The sequence below is a fragment of the Vulpes lagopus genome, chromosome X (assembly GCF_018345385.1).
Source record: "Vulpes lagopus strain Blue_001 chromosome X, ASM1834538v1, whole genome shotgun sequence".
Classification (NCBI taxonomy): domain Eukaryota; kingdom Metazoa; phylum Chordata; class Mammalia; order Carnivora; family Canidae; genus Vulpes; species Vulpes lagopus.
The window spans coordinates 44214518-44235892 of NC_054848.1; the positions used below are offsets into that span (position 1 = coordinate 44214518).

The window sequence follows — 21375 nt, forward strand, 5'->3', positions numbered from 1 at the left end:
CCTTCCAGTTGCTACTTTTTATGTCACCAGCATGTCAGGGTTTGTCCTACTACTTAGCTTAACTGCCTAGAATGTCTGTTATGAAGTTTAGGTTCAGTTTCAGTATGATAGAAATTGTTAGTAAGAGAAGGCTGATAGCCTTGCTATAGAGAAGTCCCACAGAGTGAAGATTGCACAATACATCATCTGGGCTTTGATTTGTTCTTTGTTCTAAAGGGTCAGAAACTATTTTATCAGAATATTAAGGACTCATAGACTAAATTGACTGACTTGGGGGCTGAGCTATACAAAGTAAATTCATACAAGACTAATGTATAAATAAGAAATGTCTCTAAATTTACTATGTGCAGAATGGAATTCTAGTGCTCTCATTTAGTGTTCCTCCTTTCCCTGAATTATAGTGTAGAGGCTATATTAGAAAATCAAAAGGTACTTCGGTTAAACTTGCAATTAGAAAAAAAAAAAAAAAAGCTTGCAATTAGAGCCCAGGTGGTGAGTCCCAAGTATGTTCTTCCAAAGCCACTGGAAGTCTTGATAAACTGATACTATCTCACCACGTGTTTATTTAACTGGTTTAACTTTCTAGGGTTATTTTATTACCAAGTCCATAGGTGGTATCTCACTGTTGTCTTCCATGTTACTTGAGTTGAGCTCCCTTTCATAGTCTTCTTTAGGTGGTCTTAGTTTGGCAAGATTTTCATCATGAAATCCAGCTGTATTATCTCAGGCTGTGGTTGCTCAGTCTGCACCATCAATCACTGTATTCTCAGGGATGACCTCAAATGTATTCAGATTGCAACAAGCCACAGTGATGCAACCACTTGTCAGTATTACATTTCATTCCACATATGCTTTTGATACAATAACATTATGATTTCCCATTTTTCATGGCTTGGGAATAACAGCCAACTTCAAAATCATTATTGGTGCCAATGATCATAGGTTTCAGGTCTGGATCATCAGCATTAGGGGTGATATTATCAAGGTAAGCATTTATGATAAGCACCTGTTCTTCAAATAGGTTACTTCACCCACTATTAGCCTGACTTCTGCAATAATTTGTGCTTTAGAGTGAATCACTGTCCTAGGTCCTGTAGTTATATCACCCCAGGTTTCACTTTCTACATACACAACTGCTCCAGGAGGAATCTTTACTCTTTTGAGCCTTCTCTGCCATGGTTTGGCCCCTGTCTCTCATGGAATTATTTTTTTAAATGTTTACCATAGCATATAATGCATGTATTGTATTTTCATTACTGATATAAAATTTCCTTTAAATGGAGTTGAGTAAAAGATGATACAATATATAGGAAATATTAAGAAATATGTGGGTTTTGAGTATATCTTGTAAAGCTTAAAGTTATAAGACATGCATAACTGAGGTGCTATTAAAAACAATATGCTAAAGTCAGGCTTTATGGGTACTTTGCTAGATAGCAGGTGGGCTGCTAAAAATATTTTTGTTAATGAGATTATCCTAGAAAGCCTCACAGTACACAAAAAGTTTGCTTGAAAGCTGATCTCAAAAGTTATAGAAATTATACCTCAAAAATAGTATCCACTATATCAAGTCCTTATTACAAGTGTGCATTTATCCTATCTGTGTTGCCTATAAAATATTTATTATGATAGCAAATAGTTCTGCCCACGGTATTTACACAAGTGTTCTTTACCCTGGATATTCAAAGATCAATGAAACATTGTTTGTCATAGTCATATATTTCACAACCGTATGTTGGAAGCAGACAAATAAAAACACACATAGACGCTGAGATATAAATGGGTACACACTGTAGTGGGAATACTAAGGAGGGGCACAGAGGAAGTGAGTGAGAGAAATTGACAGAGAAGGAGTATCCCAAAATTCCAAAATGGAGGAGAGTTGTCCATTCCTTGCTAAGGTTGAGGTATTCATTTGTACATAACCATTACTTTCATCTTTGAATTCACATTCTTGGTTTTGTCAGTGTAAACCTAAATAAAATATATCTCTATATTTTTTATAAATTTATTTTCTATTGGTGTTCAACTTGCCAACATATAGAATAACACCTAGTGCTCATCCCATCAAGTGCCCCCCTCAGTGCCCATCACCCAGTCACCTCCACCCCCCGCCCACCTCCCCTTCCACCACCCCTAGTTCGTTTCCCAGAGTTAGGAGTCTCTCATGTTCTGTCTCCCTCCCTGATATTTCCCACTCATTTTTCTCCTTTCCCCTTTATTCCCTTTCACTATTTTTTATATTCCCCAAATGAATGAGACCATATAATGTTTGTCCTTCTCCGACTGACTTATTTCACTCAGCATAATACCCTCCAGTTCCATCCACAACGAAGCAAATGGTGGGTATTTGCCGTTTCTAATGGCTGAGTAATATTCCATTGATATATAGACCATATCTTCCTTATCCATTCATCTTTTGATGGACACTGAGGCTCCTTCCACAGTTTGGCTATTGTGGACATTGCTGCTATAAACATCAGGGTGCAGGTGTCCCGGTGTTTCATTGCATCTGTATCTTTGGGGTAAATCCCCAGCAGTGCAATTGCTGGGTGGTAGGGCAGATCTATTTTTAACTCTTTGAGGAACATCCACACAGTTTTCCAGAGTGGCTGCACCAGTTCACATTCCCACCACCAGTGCAAAAGGGTTCCCCTTTCTCCACATCCTCTCCAACATTTGCGGTTTCCTGCCTTGTTAATTTTCCCCATTCTCACTGGTGTGAGGTGGTATCTCATTGTGGTTTTGATTTGTATTTCCCTGATGGCAAGTGATGCAGAGCATTTTCTCATGTGCTTGTTGGCCATCAGGGTCCTTTCTGATTCCACACAAATCTTAAGATGATTTGTTCCAATTCTCTGAAGAAAGTCCATGGTATTTTGATAGGGATTGCATTAAATGTGTAATTTTCCCTGGGTAGCATTGACATTTTCACAATATTAATTCTTCCAGTCCATGAGCATGGAATATTTTTCCATCTCTTTGTGTCTTCCTCAATTTCTTTCAGAAGTGGTCTGTAGTTTTTAGGGTATAGATCCTTTACCTCTTTGGTTAGGTTTATTCCTAGGTATCTTATGCTTTTGGGTGCAATTGTCAATGGGATTGACTCCTGAATTTCTCTTTCTTCAGTCTCATTGTTAGTGTATAAATGCCACTGATTTCTGGGCATTGATTTGTATCCTGCCACCCTGCCGAATTGCTGTATGAGTTCTAGCAATCTTGGGGTGGAGTCTTTTGGGCTTTCTATGTAGAATATCATGTCATCTGCAAAGAGGGAGAGTTTGACTTCTTCTTTGCCCATTTGAATGCCTTTTTATTTCTCTTTGTTGCCTGATTGCTGAGGCTAGGACTTCTAGTCCTATGTTGAATAGCAGTGGTGAGAGTGGACATCCCTGCCGTGTTCCTGATCTTAGGGGAAAGGCTCCCAGTGTTTCCCCACTGAGAATATTTGCTGTGGGCTATTCATAGATGACTTTTAAGATGCTTAGGAATGTTCCTCTATCCCTACACTCTGAAGAGTTTTGATCAGGAATGGATACTGTATTTTGTCAAATGCTTTCTCTGCATCTATTGAGAGGATCATATGGTTCTTGTTTTTTCTCCTGTTGATATGATCTGTCACGTTGATTGCTTTACAAGTGTTGAACCAGCCTTGCATCCCAGGGATAAATCCCACTTGGTCATGGTGAAAAATCTTTGGGATACAGAAAAGGAGTCCTGAGGGGGAAATGCTTTGCTATACAAGCATCCATCAAAAAACTGGAAAGAACTGAAATACAAAAGCTAACCTTGCACCTAAAAGAGTTGGAGAAGGAACAGCAAATAAAACTTTCACCCAGCACAAGACAGTTAATAAAAAAAAATCGAGCAGAATTATATCTTCTTTATCCAATTATCTGTTAATGGACATCTCGATTCTTTCCACAGTTTGGCTATTGTGAACATTGCTGCTATAAACATTGGGGTGCAGGTGTCCCTTCAGATCACTACATTTGTATCTTTGGGGTAAATACCTAGTAGTGCAATTGCTGGGTTGTAGGGTAGCTCTATTTTTAAACTCTTGAAAAACCTCCACACTGTTTTCCAGAGTGGCTGCACCAGCTTGCATTCCCACCAACAATGCAAGAGGTTTCTCCTTTCTCTACATCCTGGCCAACATTTGTTTCTTGTCTTTTTAACTTTAGCCATCCCAACTGGTATAAGGTAATATCTCATTGTGTCTTTGATTTGTATTTCCCTGTTGCCAAGTGATGTGTTTGTGGTCTTTTTAGATTTTTTCTGGTAGTTGATTTCTAGTTTCAAAACATTGTGGTAAAAAAAAATGCATGGTATGACTTCAATCTTCTTCATTTGTTTAAACTTGTTTTTTGGGGCTAATATGTGATCTATTCAGGAGAATGGTCCATGTGCACTTGAAAATAATGTATATTCTTCTGTTTTAGGGCAGAATGTTCTGAATATTTCTGTTAAATCCATCTGGTCCAGTGTGTCACTCAAAGCCACTGATTCCTAGCTGATTTTCTGTTTGGACGATCTATTCATCAATGTATATGTGGTGTTAAAGTCTCCTATTATTATTGTATTTCTATCAATTGTTTCCTTTATGTTTGCTATCAATGGTTTTATGTACTCAGGTGCTCCTATGTTGGGTGCATAAATATTTACAATTGTTACATCATCTTGTTGGATTGTCCCTATTATTATTATACAGTACCCTTCATTTCTTGTTAAAATCTTTTTTTAAAAGATTTTATTTATTTATTCATGAGAGACACAAACAGAGAGAGGCAGAGACACAGGCAAAGGGAGAAGCAGACTCCATGCAGGGAGCCCAACATGGGACTGGATCCCAGGTCTTCCAGATCACGCCCTGGGCGGAAGGCGGTGCTAAACCGCTGAGCCACCCAGGCTGCCCTTTTGTTAAAGTCTGTTTTGTCCAGCATAAGCATTGCTACTTGTGTTTTCCCATTGCATCCATTTGCATAATAGATGTTTCTCCATTCTCTCACTTTCAATATGGAGATGTCTTTAGGTCTAAAATGAGTCTCTTGTAGGCAACATAGAGATTGGTCTTGGTTTTTAAAATACATTCTGTCACCCTATGTCTTTTGATTGGAACATCTAGTTCATTTACATTTGAATTACTTATGGATAGATATTTATTTTATTTCTATTTTGTTACGTCTTACCACTGCTTTTGTAGTTTTTCCTTGATCCTTTCTTCTCTTGTTCTCTTTCATGTTTTTTTTGTTTTGTTTTGTTTTTTAACTTTCTTTAGTGATATACTTGGTTTCTTTCTCTTTATTCTTTTCCTATCTATTACTGGTTTTTGATTTGTGGTTACTATTAAGTTTTTGTATATAACATCTTCTGCATGTAGCAGTCTATATTAAATTGATGGTCACTTAAGTTTGAATCCATTCTTTACTCATCTCCTCCCCACATTTTGGGTATATGGTGTCATATTTTCCATTGTTTTATTTTATGAATCCCTTGACTAATTTTTACAGAAATATTTATTTTTACTGATTTTGTGGGTTTTTTAAATTTTTATACTATAACTTATGATCTTACCTTCCTACTCAGAGTCTTCTTTTTTAAAGATTTTATTTTTTTAAGATTTTTATTTATTTATGAGAGACACACACACAGAGGGAGGCACAGACACAGGCAGAGGGAGAAGCAGGCTCCATGCAAGGGAGCCTGAGGTGGGACTCAATCATAGGTCTCCAGAATCACACCCTGGGCTGAAGGCAGGCGCTAAACTACTGAGCCACCCGAGCTGCCCAGATTTTATTTATTTATTTATTTATTTATTTATTTATTTATTTATTTGAGAGAGAGAGAGAGAATGAGTAGGAGGGGGAGCAGAGGGAGAGGGAGAAGCAAATTTCCCACTGAGCATGGAGCCTGATGTGGGGCTCAATCCCAGGACCCCGGGATCATGACCTGAGCCAAAGGCAGACATTTAACCAACTGAGCCACCCAGGCACCCCATCCACTCAAAGAGTCCTCTTTAATATTTCTTATAGAGCTGGTTTCGTGGTCATGAACTCCTTTAGTTTTTGCTTGTCTGAGAATCTCTTTATCTCTCCTTCTATTGTGAATGATAACTTTGCTGAATAAAGTATTCTTGGCTGAAGATTTGTCCCTTTTGGCACTTTGAATATATCATCCACTCCTTTCTGGCCTGCAAAGTTTGCTGAAAGATTTGCTGATAGCCTTATGGGATTTCCCTTGTATATAAGTGTCTTTTTCTCTCTTGCTGCTTTTAAATTTTTTCTTTAGTACTAGTTTTTTGCCGTTTTGGTTACTATGTGTCTTGGTGTGGAGCTTTATGTGTTGATTTTTTTGGGAATCTCTGTACCTCCTGAACCCTGATATCTATTTCCTTCCCCAGATTAGGGAGATTTTCAGCTATTATTTCTTCAAATAAATTTGCTTCCCCCTTTTCTCTCTCTTCTCCTTCTGGGATCCCTACAATATGCATATAATTATGCTTGAGTCACTAAGTTCCCTAAGACTATTTTTCATTTGCATAATTTTTCCTCTCATTCACTCAGCTTGATTAGTTTTTATTACTCTGTCTTCCAGGTCATTATTTAATTCATTTGCTTCATCTAGCCTCCTATTTTATCAAGTGTATTTTAAATTTCATTTATTGTGTTCTTCATCTCTGACTGGCTCTTTTTTATCTCTTTGTTAAGTTCTCATTGATATCTTCCACTCTTTTTTCAAGTCTGGTGTGTATCTTTATGACCATTACTTTAAGTTCTCTATCAGGTGTATTACTTTTATCCATCTTGGTTGGGTCTCTTGCTGTGATTTTGTTCTGTTCTTTCATTTAGGATATATTCCTCTGTATCCTCATTTTGTCTACCACTGCTGTTTCTTTATTTTAGAAAAGTCAGCTATGTCTTTCGCTCTTGAAAGTAATGGCCTTATGAAAAATAGGTCCTATACCACCCTGCAGTGCAATATCCTCTGTTCCCTAGGACCTGGAACTTCAGGGAGTGTCTCCTGTGTGTACTATGTGCCTTCTGTAGAGTTCTGGCTGGTTTTTCCTTCATTCCAGTTGTCTTCTGTGGCTCTCTTTGCCTACTATGAGCTGTGTTTGTTTACTAGTGAAGGTGGCATGTGTTTTAACAAGATATACACCAGTCTGATTGCTAAGTGAGACCTGCCACCACCACCACTGGAACTGAATTCTCATAAAACATGTGGATCAGGAGATTAAGTGTTGGTGGGATTTATGCAGGTCTTCTGGGGGAGGGGTCCACAGTGCTGGAACTGAGGCAAGTATGACTAGGAAGGGTAGTATACATGCACCCCAATGTTTGTAGCAGTATTATTTACAATGGCCAAATTATGGAAACAGCCCAAGTATCCATCAACTGATGGATAAAGATGTGGTATATATGTACACAATGGAATATTACTCAGCTATCAAAAAGAATGAAATCTTGCCATTTGTAATAGCATGGATGGAGCTAGAGAGTATTATGCTAAGCAAAATAAGTTAGTCAGAGAAACACAAATACCATATGATTTCACTCAAGTGTAGAATTTAAGAAATATAACAATCATAGGGGGAAAAGGAGAGAGAGGCAAACCAAGAAACAGATTCTTTACTATAGAGAGCAAAACTGATTATTACCAGAGTAGGGGGCTGGGTGGTGAGGGATAGATTAAATAGGTGATGGGATTTAAGGAGTACACTTGTGATGAACACTGAGTGATATATATAAGTGTTAAATCACTATATTATACACCTGAAACTAATATTACACTGTATGTTAACTAACTGGAATTTAAATAAAAACTTTTTAAAAAGAAAAAAGAGTGTGTTTTGCAGAGCACAAGTGTTTAATTTTAACTGACTCTAAGTTATTAGTTTTTTCTTTCATAGATTGCACATTTGGTATTGTATCTAAAATATGATTTCCAAACCCAAGGTCACCCAGATTTTTCCTATGTTATCTTCTGAGAGTTTCATAGCCTTGTGTTTTGCTTTTAGATCTATGGTCCAGTTTAGGTTAGTTTTTGTGAAAGATGTAAGGTCTTGTCTACATTTATTTAGTTTGCAAGTGGATGTCCAGTTGTTCTAACACCATTTGTTGAGAAGACTGTATTTTTCCATTAAATTACCTTTGCTCCTTAATCAAAGATCATTTTTGTATATTTTTATGGATGTATTTCTTGGCTCTCTTCTGTTCCATATATCTCTTTTAATTATTTTTCCAATACTATACTGTCTTGATTACTGTAGGTTTATGGGAAGATTTGAAGTTAGATAGTGCCAGTCCTCCAACTTCTTTTTTCTTCAATATTGTGTTGACAATTCTTATTTTTTGTCTTTGAACATAAATATAAAATCATGTTTTCAATATCTGCAAAATAACTTACTCTTACTTTGATTAGAATTACATTGAATCCATAAATCAAATTGGGAAGAACAGATGTCTTGACTATTGAGTTTTCCTATATGTATATATGGAATATTTCACCATTTATTTAGTTCTTTGATTTTTCATCAAAGTTTTGTAGTTTTCCACACATAGATCCTATACATATTTCTCTAGATTTATACATTTCACTTACAGACTTAATACAATCCCAGTGGAACTCAACATAACCATGTTAATATGCCCCTATTAGAATAACATTGAAAGAATATATAATTTAAGAATAGAAAATCTGGTTGGCTCAGTGGTTGAGTGTCTGCCTTTGGCTCAGGTTGTGATCCTGGGATCTGGGGATTGAGTCCCACATGAGGCTCCCTTCGAGGAGCCTGCCTCTCCCTCTGCCTATGTCTCTGTGTCTCTCATGAATAAATAAATAAATAAAATCTTTTAAAAAAAGAATAGTACTATATGTTGGCAAATCGAACTCCAATAAAAATATACAAGAAAATAAAATAAAAAAGAATAGTAAAATCATTTTTAAGAGCATAGCATTCCAATGTTTGGAGTTACAATTATTAAAAATTTCATTAATATTGCTTAAGTATTATTTCCTAATTATTTGAACTTTAACTCCCATCTTTTATCTTCACCAACAAGGAGAGAGACAAGAGCAATCCTCACACTTGCTTTTGTAACAGAAATTTTATCTATGTATAAAGGGGTTAATGCTTAACATTGCCTAGGATCAAAGAAAAGGAATGGGTCATCCAACATTGGTAAAGAACAAGTCTATGCACTAGGCCCCAGATTAAACATTTCCTCTTCCTTAATTCTCATAACGTCTTGCTATTAATGCCAATTATATAAATGGAAACCAAAAGTTGGAGTGGAGTTAGGATTTGAGTTCAAGTTTTTCTAGATCCCTAGCACTGCCATCATGACTTATATAAAGAATTATTTCATTGACTGCTGGTTTTTTATTATGGCATTTTTAGTGGCACACAGAGTTTACAGCTTAGATATGATCCTCACCTGCTTAAAAACACTAGGTTCCCCGAACTGTGTTTGCTGTGTTGTTTTTTTTTATGCTGTGTTGTTTTTTATTCTTCTGCATGATATAATTAATAATATAGACCTTTATCCTAGTATAGATCTGTATTCTAATCACATTTCTACCAGTTAATAGTTGTGTAACCTTGGACCAACTGTTTAAGTAGTTGGAAACTCAGTTCCCTTGGCATTCATAAAACTTCATAAAGTGACTCAGAAAAAGATAATATTTTGTTTTGCCATGAGTCCATGCAACCATTTTGATAAACTCTGCATGTCCACAAGGATTCAATGACATTTTGGGTAGTAATAATATTATTGTATTGCCTATATTGTGTGATGTTAGGTGTATTATTACCCAGCCTAGTGTAGAATGTAAAGAAACAAATTTGGCCCGCATCTAGCCACATTGGAATCAAAGCCTCAAATAAAAATAATCAAGTTAGGGGTATCTGTGTGGCTCAGTCAGTTAAACATCTGCCTTCAGCTTAGGTCATGATCCGAGGGTCCTAGAATTAAGCCCCACATCGGATTCCCTGATCAGTATGGAGTCCGCTTCTCCCTCCCCGTCTGCCTCTGCTCCTGCTCATGTTCTCTCTCTCTCTCTCTCAAATAAATAAAAATCTTTTTAAAGATTTTATTTATTTATTCATGAGAGATACACAGAGAGGCAGAGACACAGGCAGAGGGAGAAGCAGGCTCCTCGCAGGGAGACTGATGTGAGACTTGATCCCAAGGCTGGGATCATGCCCTGAACCAAAAGGTAGATGCTCAACCATTGAGCCACTTAGGCGTCCCCAAAATCTTTGAAATAATAGAAATAAGCAAGTTAAAAATTATAATATAGGAAAATCTGAATTCTCTCTAAGCATCTTAGTAATTTCCATGGAACTGGTGGGTATAAGCTTTGCAAAGAACTTCCAAATAGAATCATATCACCTTGCAGAGGAAGAGACCAAGAATGTATTTGATCAACTAGAATACACTAACACCAAGTATATGTTGGGTACTGCGCTAGGTATGGACACAGAGATGAAGCATATAGAAATCCTGTCTTCAAGATGCTCAGAGAAGAATCGGGGGCGGGGGGAGAAACATAAACAGATAAATAAATCATAACCTTTCTTCATTATCAATTCTGTGCCATGTAAATTTGCAAATATATAGATATAGATGTTTTCATTCTTTTTAAAAATTTTCTAAAAGATTTTATTTATTTATTCATGAGAGACAGAGACAGAGACACAGGCAGAGGGAGAAGCAGTCTCCATGCAGGGAGCCTGACATGGGACTCGATCCTGATCCCAATCCCGGGTCTCCAGGATCACACCCTGGGCTGAAGGCGGCGCTAAAGTGCTGAGCCACCTGGGCTGCCCCAGATGTTTTCATTCTTTGAAAAAAATTATCTTTTAAAATAAAACTTAACTCTAAGGTTAAAAACTAAGAATACAAAATTATGTTATAAAATATTTTTAATGAAATTAAGTTTCAGTATAAGTAATAGTAAGCCAATATGTGTATTATACTATTATATATAATTTCATTATATATTTATTGTATATTATATATATTATTTGTATAGGTATCAGTGATAGAGGGTAGATAGCTAGTGAATGCTGGATATGGGACTTTACACTTAAGTATGCTTGACACTAAGCTGATCCTTTTTCTGCTTATTATGGCAACACTTTACTTATTCCATATGTAGTGGCATGTATAATTCCCAATGAGACAGTTATCCTCAAAGGGATTCACATTTTGAAAATCCAGGCACACAGCAAGCCTTAGCATCCCCATAAAGGGCAAGGTCACTGTCAGTCAAAACTCAGATAAGTAATGTGCTAAAACCAACAGGTCATTTGTACATATCCTGACTTTTGTGTGTATTAAGAAGGAGCAGAGAGCTTGGGAAGTGAGAACCACAATATTGGGCCCTTCTATGGAAGGCAGATTTTTTACCCAGTATGAAGGGTTACGAAGCTGCAGTGGCCTCTATGTTTCTGCCATCTTAGTAAAGTCTAGTGCTAAGAGATCAGTTCTTCAGAAACAGTTGTCTGGGAAAGGGAAGATGAAAGACCTGGCTCAGAGCCTTGAACCGTCATAGCTAGACAAACCTTTCACCTCCAGGGTTCCCATATGAGGAAGTACCAGAAAAAGGTTTTTTAGAGACTTTAACAGATTTTAAGTAGAGCCAAAAGAGCTATGGAACATGTTTTGGTAGCTAGAAATGAAACACATTGCAGGTTGGAGTCAAGAGACCCAGAATTGAAGACTGACTCTACTATTAGCTACCTGGGTGGTATTAATTTTAGAACAGTCCCTGATACATTGTATTCACTCTGTAATATTCATCAAATGAATATGTTTGCCCAACTAGACCAAGAGACCCTTGAGATTAGGGACCCTATTTCACTGGTTTTTGTAAATTCAGCATCCAGTTTACTGTCTAAATACTGTTAAGCACCAGTAAATTTTGAGTTAATCACTATTTTGTAAGTAACATTGATAAGAAAATCATTTGCCCAATGTGGACATAGCACCAAAGATATTATTGATGTAGGCACCACTTATTTTGCTTTTATGTATAGGTATGAAGCAAACCCTTCTAATAAGATGTGAGTTTTTGAAGACAAAAATATCTGACTCATTATCTTTGGCATTCCACATGGTAACTAGTATTTAATAGTACATGTAAGAATTTACTACAACTTTCCTTGATCTCAATCATTCTAGTGTCACTCTTAATGATTTTTACTTTATCTGTGCACAGTCTGTACTTTTACATAATATGTTTTTGTTTTGTTGAAAGAAAAAATATCTTTTAAAATGAATCATAGCTCTAAGATTAAAAACTAAGAACACAACATAATGTTATAAAGTATTTTAAAATGAAATTAAGATTCAGTACAAGTAATAATAACCTGGTGATATGCATTATACTAAGTACTTTATATATCTTCTCTCTTTCAATCATTATGATAGTGCTTCTACAAAATATTTTTCCCATTACCACAGATGAGATTAAGACTCAAGGAAGTTAGGAATAGTCTAGGGTCACACAAAGACACAAAAGACAAAGGGAAAAACAAAAACTCTGACTCAAGTTTTTTGGGTGCTAAAGCCCACTTGGAGTACACTGTGGCAGTTTCCCAATTATTCCTAAGTGCTTCCTCCTGATCCCTTTCCCCCTTTTCTCAATGATTCAGCCCTCTGGTTTTCAGGCCATCTCTTCTTCATACTTTCAGCAATTTCTCACTCCACAGGCCATTCCCCAGGTCCTCTGGCTCACTGCCTGTGCATCTAACATTGAAGCATACTAGAAGAGAGGAAAATGGATATTTTTAAGTCTTTCTGAGAACATAAAGCAATTGTTATTTACACCTTCCTGAGAACTATTAAGGAGTGACCATCTGAGAAGGGCTCTTTGTGATCTAGTTTCTGGGTATGAGAATGCAGATAGAGGCCTGAAAGAGAGAAGGAACTTGTCCTCCTTGTACAAAGAACTGGAGGAGGAGATAGAGCCTGGAAGATAGAGGTTTCTGTGGAGGGAGGCAGGGACAGTGAGCTATGGGCTGCAAGAACTGTAGGAGATAAGGGAAGATACAGAACTCAGCTCATGGTAGGCACCCACTAAATGTCCTTGGGTTTTAAGTAGAGAGAGATGTGGTAAATTATGGTGAATTGTGTAATGAGGAAATTTCTTTCCAAGTTGAAGCTGTGAGCAGGAACTTTGCCTGTGTGTTCACAAAAATCTTTCCTGTGTTTTCAGAAGCTGAGTAGATAGATCAAGAAAACTTGAGACAGCAGTGATTTAAGGTGAGACAGGATTCAACAAATAATGGGTCTAGGGCTGGTAATCAAAGCCAAGAGATAGAATATGCAGTAAGAGGAAGAGGGAGAGGAATGATATCATTTATTGGCACCCTCCCTCCACCATGTCAGGTATTTTATGTATATTATTCCGTGAAATTTTCAGATCCAATCTGCAAAGCAGATGTCCCCCCCACACACATGACAGATGAGAAAATAGGTTCAGAATACCTATGAAGGAATTAGCAGTCCACTAAAGTGGCATAAAGGTGATTTTAAATATAAAATATCTGAATAAACAGCAGTCATAGAAACATTTAAATTTAAGTAGAATCTACCAAAAATACAACTGCTATTGACCTGTCCCTCCCAGGAATTTTCCCGATTAAAGGAGAACTGACAATTAGTAACAGAAGGTATGAATTCAGCTTCTCTAACCCCCTCTCCAAAAATAAAACACACACACACACATACTCACACACACATGGAAATGTTGAGCCTAGAAGGAGATGGACTAACCATTGTCATTAGCATCAAAAAACCTGACAGAACCTTGCATGAATTTCCCACTGAAGTCCTAACCTCTCTCCCTTTTGTTAAGTTGGTATATATACTTTTCTTTCTGGCTATTCATTGAGTTACTCATTACTGAGTGCTCCCACTTATGCATGTATTTTCTCCTGTTAATCTATTTATTGCCATTTAATTTACAGGCCTTGACTATTTAAACCTAAATTAGAGGAAAAAAACTTTCCTCCCAACAACTAAATGTCTTGCCCAGGTTCACACAGATTGCAAATAGCAGGGCACTGGATTTTACCTCTTGTCATTTGTGCCTCAAAGAAATTGGATTTTAGAGTAGAAATGTGTATTTCATGAAGGCCTCTCTACCTCCTTGGCAGAGAGCAATGTGATTCCCTGGAACAGACCCTAGAGCAACCACAGAACTGACCCAGGACATATCCATCTTCCTTAGACTCACATAATCATCGTCTATGTTACAGCTCCCAAACCTGATGAAGCTGAAGCAAACTATGTGAGTGGATGGGCCATAGAAATAACCTGTGTGCCGGCAATTTTTCTTTAGTCAAACTCAGAGTAGAGTGACAGTTAAGGCCAGTAATGGTCACTTTCCATAAATATCTTTATACTAGAATATTCTGGAGGAGTCAGAATTTCTGAGAAAAGGCTGACTTGAGATGGGAACATGTGTCAGAATAGCCAGGATAGTCTTTGGATTTAGTGAGATTATGCTATGTAACTGAGGACAAGTCACTTAATATCATTGAGCCTCAGTGCTATAAAATGTACATGCTCTTATCTACTTCAAGAATCTTGTGGAGAACAGGTGTAATATTAGCCAAGAGTTTACCACAGCTGATTAAGCTTATAATATTAGCAGCTTTGGTCTTGATTACCCTTTTTAAAATTCTAATACACTTTGAAGATACCTTTATGTGTATTTGCATATATACGGCATTATCTAACACACATACAAGTGTGCTACATGTGCAAAAATAATGTTCTTTGTCTTGGTAACACACAATTTTTTGAAATCCACAGAATGCAGTCAGAAGGTTTTATCAGGGAAACATTCCTTGGGTACTACTATAAGATTTGAGAGAAATACAGTATCATCATTCCCGACCACCAACAACTTAATCAAAGATTCTTCTATACTACTTTATTTTTTTAAGATTTTATTTTATTTACTCATGAGAGATACAGAGCGAGAGAGAGAGGGGCAGAGACACAGGCAGAAGAAGAAGCAGGCTCCAAGCAGGGAACCGGACATGGGACTCAATCCCGGGTCTCCAGGATCACGCCATGGGCTGCAGGCGGCGTTAAACCACTGCGCCACCAGGGCTGCCCTTCTATACTACTTTAAACATAATAGTCACTATTATGTTTGAGTAAGTCCCCCAGTAAGGCTAAACCATATATGTGATCTATGAAATATATAAATATTGGAAGTCACACATTGTTTTATTTCTAAATTTTTGCTTTTGTTGTATTTTCTTATTTCTAGTTATTAAAAAGATAAACCAATATTTTAGAAGCATAGAAAAAGAACAGAATATTATTTGTAGAAAAGAAGAAAAAGAGAGGAGGGGCAAGATGGCGGAAGAGTAGGGTCCCCAAATCACCTGTCCCCAACAAATTACCTAGATAACCTTCAAACATCCTGAAAATCTACGAATTCGGCCTGAGATTTAAAGAGAGACCAGCTGGAATTCTACAGTGAGAAGAGTTCATGCTTCTATCAAGGTAGGAAGATGGGGAAAAAGAAATAAAGAAACAAAAGGCCTCCAAGGGGGAGGGGCCCCGCGAAGAGCCGGGCTGAGGCCGGGGCGAGTGTCCCCAGGACAGGAGAGCCCATCCCAGAGAAGCAGGAGCTGCACCAACCTTCCCCACGGAAAGGCGCCTGCAGGGAGTTAGAGCAGGACCCAGGAAGGCGGGGATGCCCTCGGGCTCCCTGGGACACTAACAGGCAACTGCGGTGCGCGCAGGAGAGTGCGCTGAGCTCCCTAAGGGCTGCAGTGCGCACGGAGGGACTCAGAGCGGCTCGGAGGGGCTCGGGCGGCGGCTCCGCTGAGGGGGCTGCGCGACCGGGAGTGCAAATCCAACAGCGCAGGCCCCGAAGCACAGGGCACCGGGTCACAGCCCAGGATCCGGCCTCCCCCGGGACAGACAGAGGCCGGGAGGGCCCAGGACAGCAAGGACGCTCCTGCCCCGAGCTGAACAGATCAGTGGTCCCACCCCGGAGCCTCCAGGCCCTGCAGACAGAGAGCTCTGGAGTTACTGTGGGAGCTGAATCCAGGTTTCCAGATCTGCCATAGCCACTGTGGCTGTTCCTCCTGGGGCCTCACGGGGTAAACAACCCCCACTGAGCCCTGCACCAGGCAGGGGGCAGAGCAGCTCCCCCAAGTGCTAACACCTGAAAATCAGCACAGCAGGCCCCTCCCCCAGAAGCCCAGCTAGACGGACCAGTTCCAGGGGAAGTCAAGGGACTTAAAGTATAAAGAATCAGAAGATACTCCCCCGTGTTTTTTGTTTTTTTGTTTTGTTTTGTTTTGTGTTTTTTTTCTTTCTTTCTTTTTGATTTCTGATTGCTTCCCCCACCCCTTTTTTTCACCTTTCTTTCTTTTTCTTTCTCTTTTTCTTCTCTTTTTTCCCTTTTTTTCTTCTTTCTCTTTATTCTTTTTCTCTTTTCTTTCCTTCTCTCACTTTCTTTTTCTCCTTTTCCCAATACAACTTCTTTTTGGCCACACTGCACTGAGCAAAATGACTAGAAGGAAAACCTCACCTCAAAAGAAAGAATCAGAAACAGTCCTCTCTCCCACAGAGTCACAAAATCTGGATTACAATTCAATGTCAGAAAGCCAATTCAGAAGCATAATTATACAGCTACTGGTGGCTCTAGAAAAAAGCATAAAGGACTCAAGGGACTTCATGACTGCAGAATTTAGATCCAATCAGGCAGAACTTAAAAATCAATTAAATGAGATGCAATCCAAGCTAGAAGTCCAAACGACGAGGCTTAACGAGGTGGAAGAACGAGTGAGTGACATAGAAGACAAGTTGATGGCAAAGAGGGAAAGTGAGGAAAAAAGAGACAGAAAATTAAAAGGCCATGAAGACAGATGAAAGGAAATAAACGACAGCCTGAGGAAGAAAAACCTAGGTTTAATTGGGGTTCCCGAGGGCGCCGAAAGGGACAGAGGGCCAGAATATGTATTTGAACAAATCCTAGCTGAAAACTTTCCTAATCTGGGAAGGGAAACAGGCATTTAGATCCGGGAAGTAGAGAGATCCCCCCCCTAAAATCAATAAAAACTGTTCAACACCTCGACATTTAATAGTGAAGCTTGCAAATTCAAAACATAAGGAGAAGATCCTTAAAGCAGCAAGAGAAAAAAAGTCCCTGACATTTATGGGAAGGGGTATTAGGGTAACAGCAGACCTCTCCACAGAGACCTGGCAGGCCAGAAAGGGCTGGCAGGATATATTCAGGGCCCTAAATGAGAAGAACATGCAACCAAGAATACTTTATCCAGCAAGGCTCTCATTCAAAATGGAAGGAGAGATAAAGAGCTTCCAAGACAGGCAGGAACTGAAAGAATATGTGACCTCCAAACCAGCTCTGCAACAAATTTTAAGGGGCACTCTTAAAATTGCCCTTTAAGAAGAAGTTCAGTGGAACAATCCACAAAAACAAGGACTGAATAGGTCTCATGATGACACTAAACTCATATCTGTCAATAGTAACTCTGAACGTGAACGGGCTTAATGACCCCATCAAAAGGCGCAGGGTTTCAGACTGGATCAAAAAGCAGGACCCATCTATTTGCTGTCTACAAGAGACTCATTTTAGACAGAAGGACACCTACAACCTGAAAATAAAAGGTTGGAGAACCATTTACCATTCAAATGGCCCTCAAAAGAAAGCAGGGGTAGCCATGCTCATATCAGATAAATTAAAATGTACCCCGAAGACTATAGTGAGAGATGAAGAAGGACACTATATCATACTCAAAGGATCTATACAACAAGAGGACTTAACAATCCTCAATATATATGCCCCGAATATGGGAGCTGCCAAATATTTAAGCCAATTAATAACCAAACTGAAGAAATACTTAGATAATAATACACTTATACTTGGTGACTTCAATCTAGCTCTTTGTACCCTCGATAGGTCTTCTAAGCACAACATCCCCAAAGAAACGAGAGCTTTAAATGATACACTGGACCAGATGGATTTCACAGATATCTACAGAACTTTACATCCAAACTCAACTGAATACACATTCTTCTCAAGTGCACATGGAACTTTCTCCAGAATAGACCACATACTGGGTCACAAATCGGGTCTGAACCGATACCAAAGATCGGGATAGTCCCCTGTATATTCTCAGACCATAATGCCTTGAAATTAGAACTAAATCAAAACAAGAGGTTTGGAAGGAACACAAACACATGGAGGTTAAGTACCATCCTGCTAAAAGATGAAAAGATCAACCAGAAAATTCAGGAAGAATTAAAAAGATTCATGGGAACTAATGAGAATGAAGATACAACCGTTCAAAATCTTTGGGATGCAGCAAACGCAGTCCTGAGGGGAAAATACATCGCAATACAAGCATTCATTCAAAAACTGGAAAGAACTCAAATACAAATCTCACCTTACACATAAAGGAGCTATAGAAAAAGCAGCAAATGGACCCCACGCCCAGCAGAAGAAGAGAGTTAATTAAAATTCGAGCAGAACTAAATGAAATCGAGACCAAAAGAACTGTGGAACAGATCAACAGAACCAGGAGTTGGTTCTTTGAAAGAATTAATAAGATAGATAAACCATTAGCCAGCCTTATCAAAAGAAAAGAGAAAAGACTCAAGTTAATAAAATCATGAATCAGAAAGGAGAGATCACTACCAACACCAAGGAAATACAAACGATTTTAAAAACATATTATGAACAGCTATACACCAATAAATTAGGCAATCTAGAAGAAATGGACGCATTTCTGCAAAGCCACAAACTACCAAAACTGGAGCAGGAAGAAATAGAAAACCTGAACAGGCCAATAACCAGGGAGGAAATTGAAGCAGTCATCAAAAACCTCCCAAGACACAAGAGTACAGGGCCAGATTGGCTTCCCAGGGGAATTCTATCAAACGTTTAAAGAAGAAATCATACCTATTCTACTAAAGCTTTTTGGAAAGATAGAAAGAGATGGAGTACTTCCAAATTCGTTCTATGAGGCCAGCATCACCTTAATTCCGAAACCAGACAAAGACCCCACCAAAAAGGAGAATTACAGACCAATATCCCTGATGAACATGGATGCAAAAATTCTCAACAAGATACTAGCCAATAGGATCCAACAACACATTAAGAAAATTATTCACCATGACCAAGTAGGATTTATCCCCGGGACAGGAGGCTGGTTCAACACTCGTAAAACAATCAATGTGATTCATCATATCAGCAAGAGAAAAACCAAGAACCATATGATCCTCTCATTAGATGCAGAGAAAGCATTTGACAAAATACAGCATCCTTTCCTGATCAAAACACTTCAGAGTGTTGGGATAGAGGGAACTTTCCTCAACATCTTAAAAGCCATCTATGAAAAGCCCACAGCAAATATCATTCTCAATGGGGAAGCACTGGGAGCCTTTCCTCAAAGATCAGGAACAAGACAGGGATGTCCACTCTTACCACTGCTATTCAACATAATACTGGAAGTCCTAGCCTCAGCAATCAGACAACAAAAAAACATTAAAGGCATTCAAATTGGCAAAGAAGAAGTCAAATTCTCCCTCTTCGCCGATGACATGATACGGTACATAGAAAACCCAAAAGCCTCCACCCCAAGATTGCTAGAACTCATACAGCAATTTTGCACCGTGGCCGGATACAAAATCAATGCCCAGAAATCAATGGCATTTCTATACACTAACAATGAGACTGAAGAAAGAGAAATTAAGGAGTCCATCCCATTTACAATTGCACCCAAAAGCATAAGATACCTAGGAATAAGCCTAACCAAATAGGTAAAGGATCTATACCCTAAAAACTACAGAACACTTCTGAAAGAAATTGAGGAAGACATAAAGAGATGGAAAAATATTCCATGCTCATGGATTGGCAGAATTAATATTGTGAAAATGTCAATGTTACCCAGGGCAATTTACACGTTTAATGCAATCCCTATCAAAATACCATGGACTTTCTTCAGAGGGTTAGAACAAATTATTTTAAGATTTGTGTGGAATCAGAAAAGACCCCGAATAGCCAGGGGAATTTTATTTTATTTTTTTTTTTTTGATAATTAGTTATTAATTTTTTTTTTTAATTAACTTTTATTGGTGTTTAATTTACCAACATACAGAAAAACACCCAGTGCTCATCCCGTCAAGTGTCCACCTCAGTGCCCGTCACCCATTCCCCTCCAACACCCGCCCTCCTCCCCTTCCACCACCCCTAGTTCGTTTCCCCGAGTTAGGAGTCTTTATGTTCTGTCTCCCTTCCTGATATTTCCCAACATTTCTTTTCCCTTCCTTTATATTCCCTTTCACTATTATTCATATTCCCCAAATGAATGAGAACATACACTGTTTGTCCTTCTCCGATTGACTTATTTCACTCAGCATAATACCCTCCAGTTCCATCCACGTTGAAGCAAATGGTGGGTATTTGTCGTTTCTAATTGCTGAGTAATATTCCATTGTATACATAAACCACATCTTCTTTATCCATTCATCTTTCGATGGACACCGAGGCTCCTTCCACAGTTTGGCTATTGTGGCCATTGCTGATAGAAACATCGGGGTGCAGGTGTCCCGACGTTTCATTGCATCTGAATCTTTGGGGTAAATCCCCAACAGTGCAATTGCTGGGTCGTAGGGCAGGTCTATTTTTAACTCTTTGAGGAACCTCCACACAGTTTTCCAGAGTGGCTGCACCAGTTCACATTCCCACCAACAGTGTAAGAGGGTTCCCTTTTCTCCGCATCCTCTCCAACATTTGTTGTTTCCTGCCTTGTTAATTTTCCCCATTCTCACTGGTGTGAGGTGGTATCTCATTGTGGTTTTGATTTGTATTTCCCTGATGGCAAGTGATGCAGAGCATTTTCTCATGTGCATGTTGGCCATGTCCATGTCTTCCTCTGTGAGATTTCTCTTCATGTCTTTTGCCCATTTCATGATTGGATTGTTTGTTTCTTTGGTGTTGAGTTTAATAAGTTCTTTATAGATTTTGGAAACTAGCCCTTTATCTGATATGTCATTTGCAAATATCTTCTCCCATTCTGTAGGTTGTCTTTTAGTTTTGTTGACTGTATCCTTTGCTGTGCAAAAGCTTCTTATCTTGATGAAGTCCCAATAGTTCATTTTTGCTTTTGTTTCTTTTGCCTTCGTGGATGTATCTTGCAAGAAGTTACTGTGGCCAAGTTCAAAAAGGGTGTTGCCTGTGTTCTCCTCTAGGATTTTGATGGAATCTTGTCTCACATTTAGATCTCTCATCCATTTTGAGTTTATCTTTGTGTATGGTGAAAGAGAGTGGTCCAGTTTCATTCTTCTGCATGTGGATGTCCAATTTTCC

General features: G+C 38.6%; 1 pseudogene; it reads right to left on the reverse strand.

The window, feature by feature from the left end:
• Positions 1 to 596: 596 nt before the first annotated feature.
• Positions 597 to 21375, reverse strand: part of LOC121482507 — a 36551-nt pseudogene continuing 15772 nt past the window's right edge.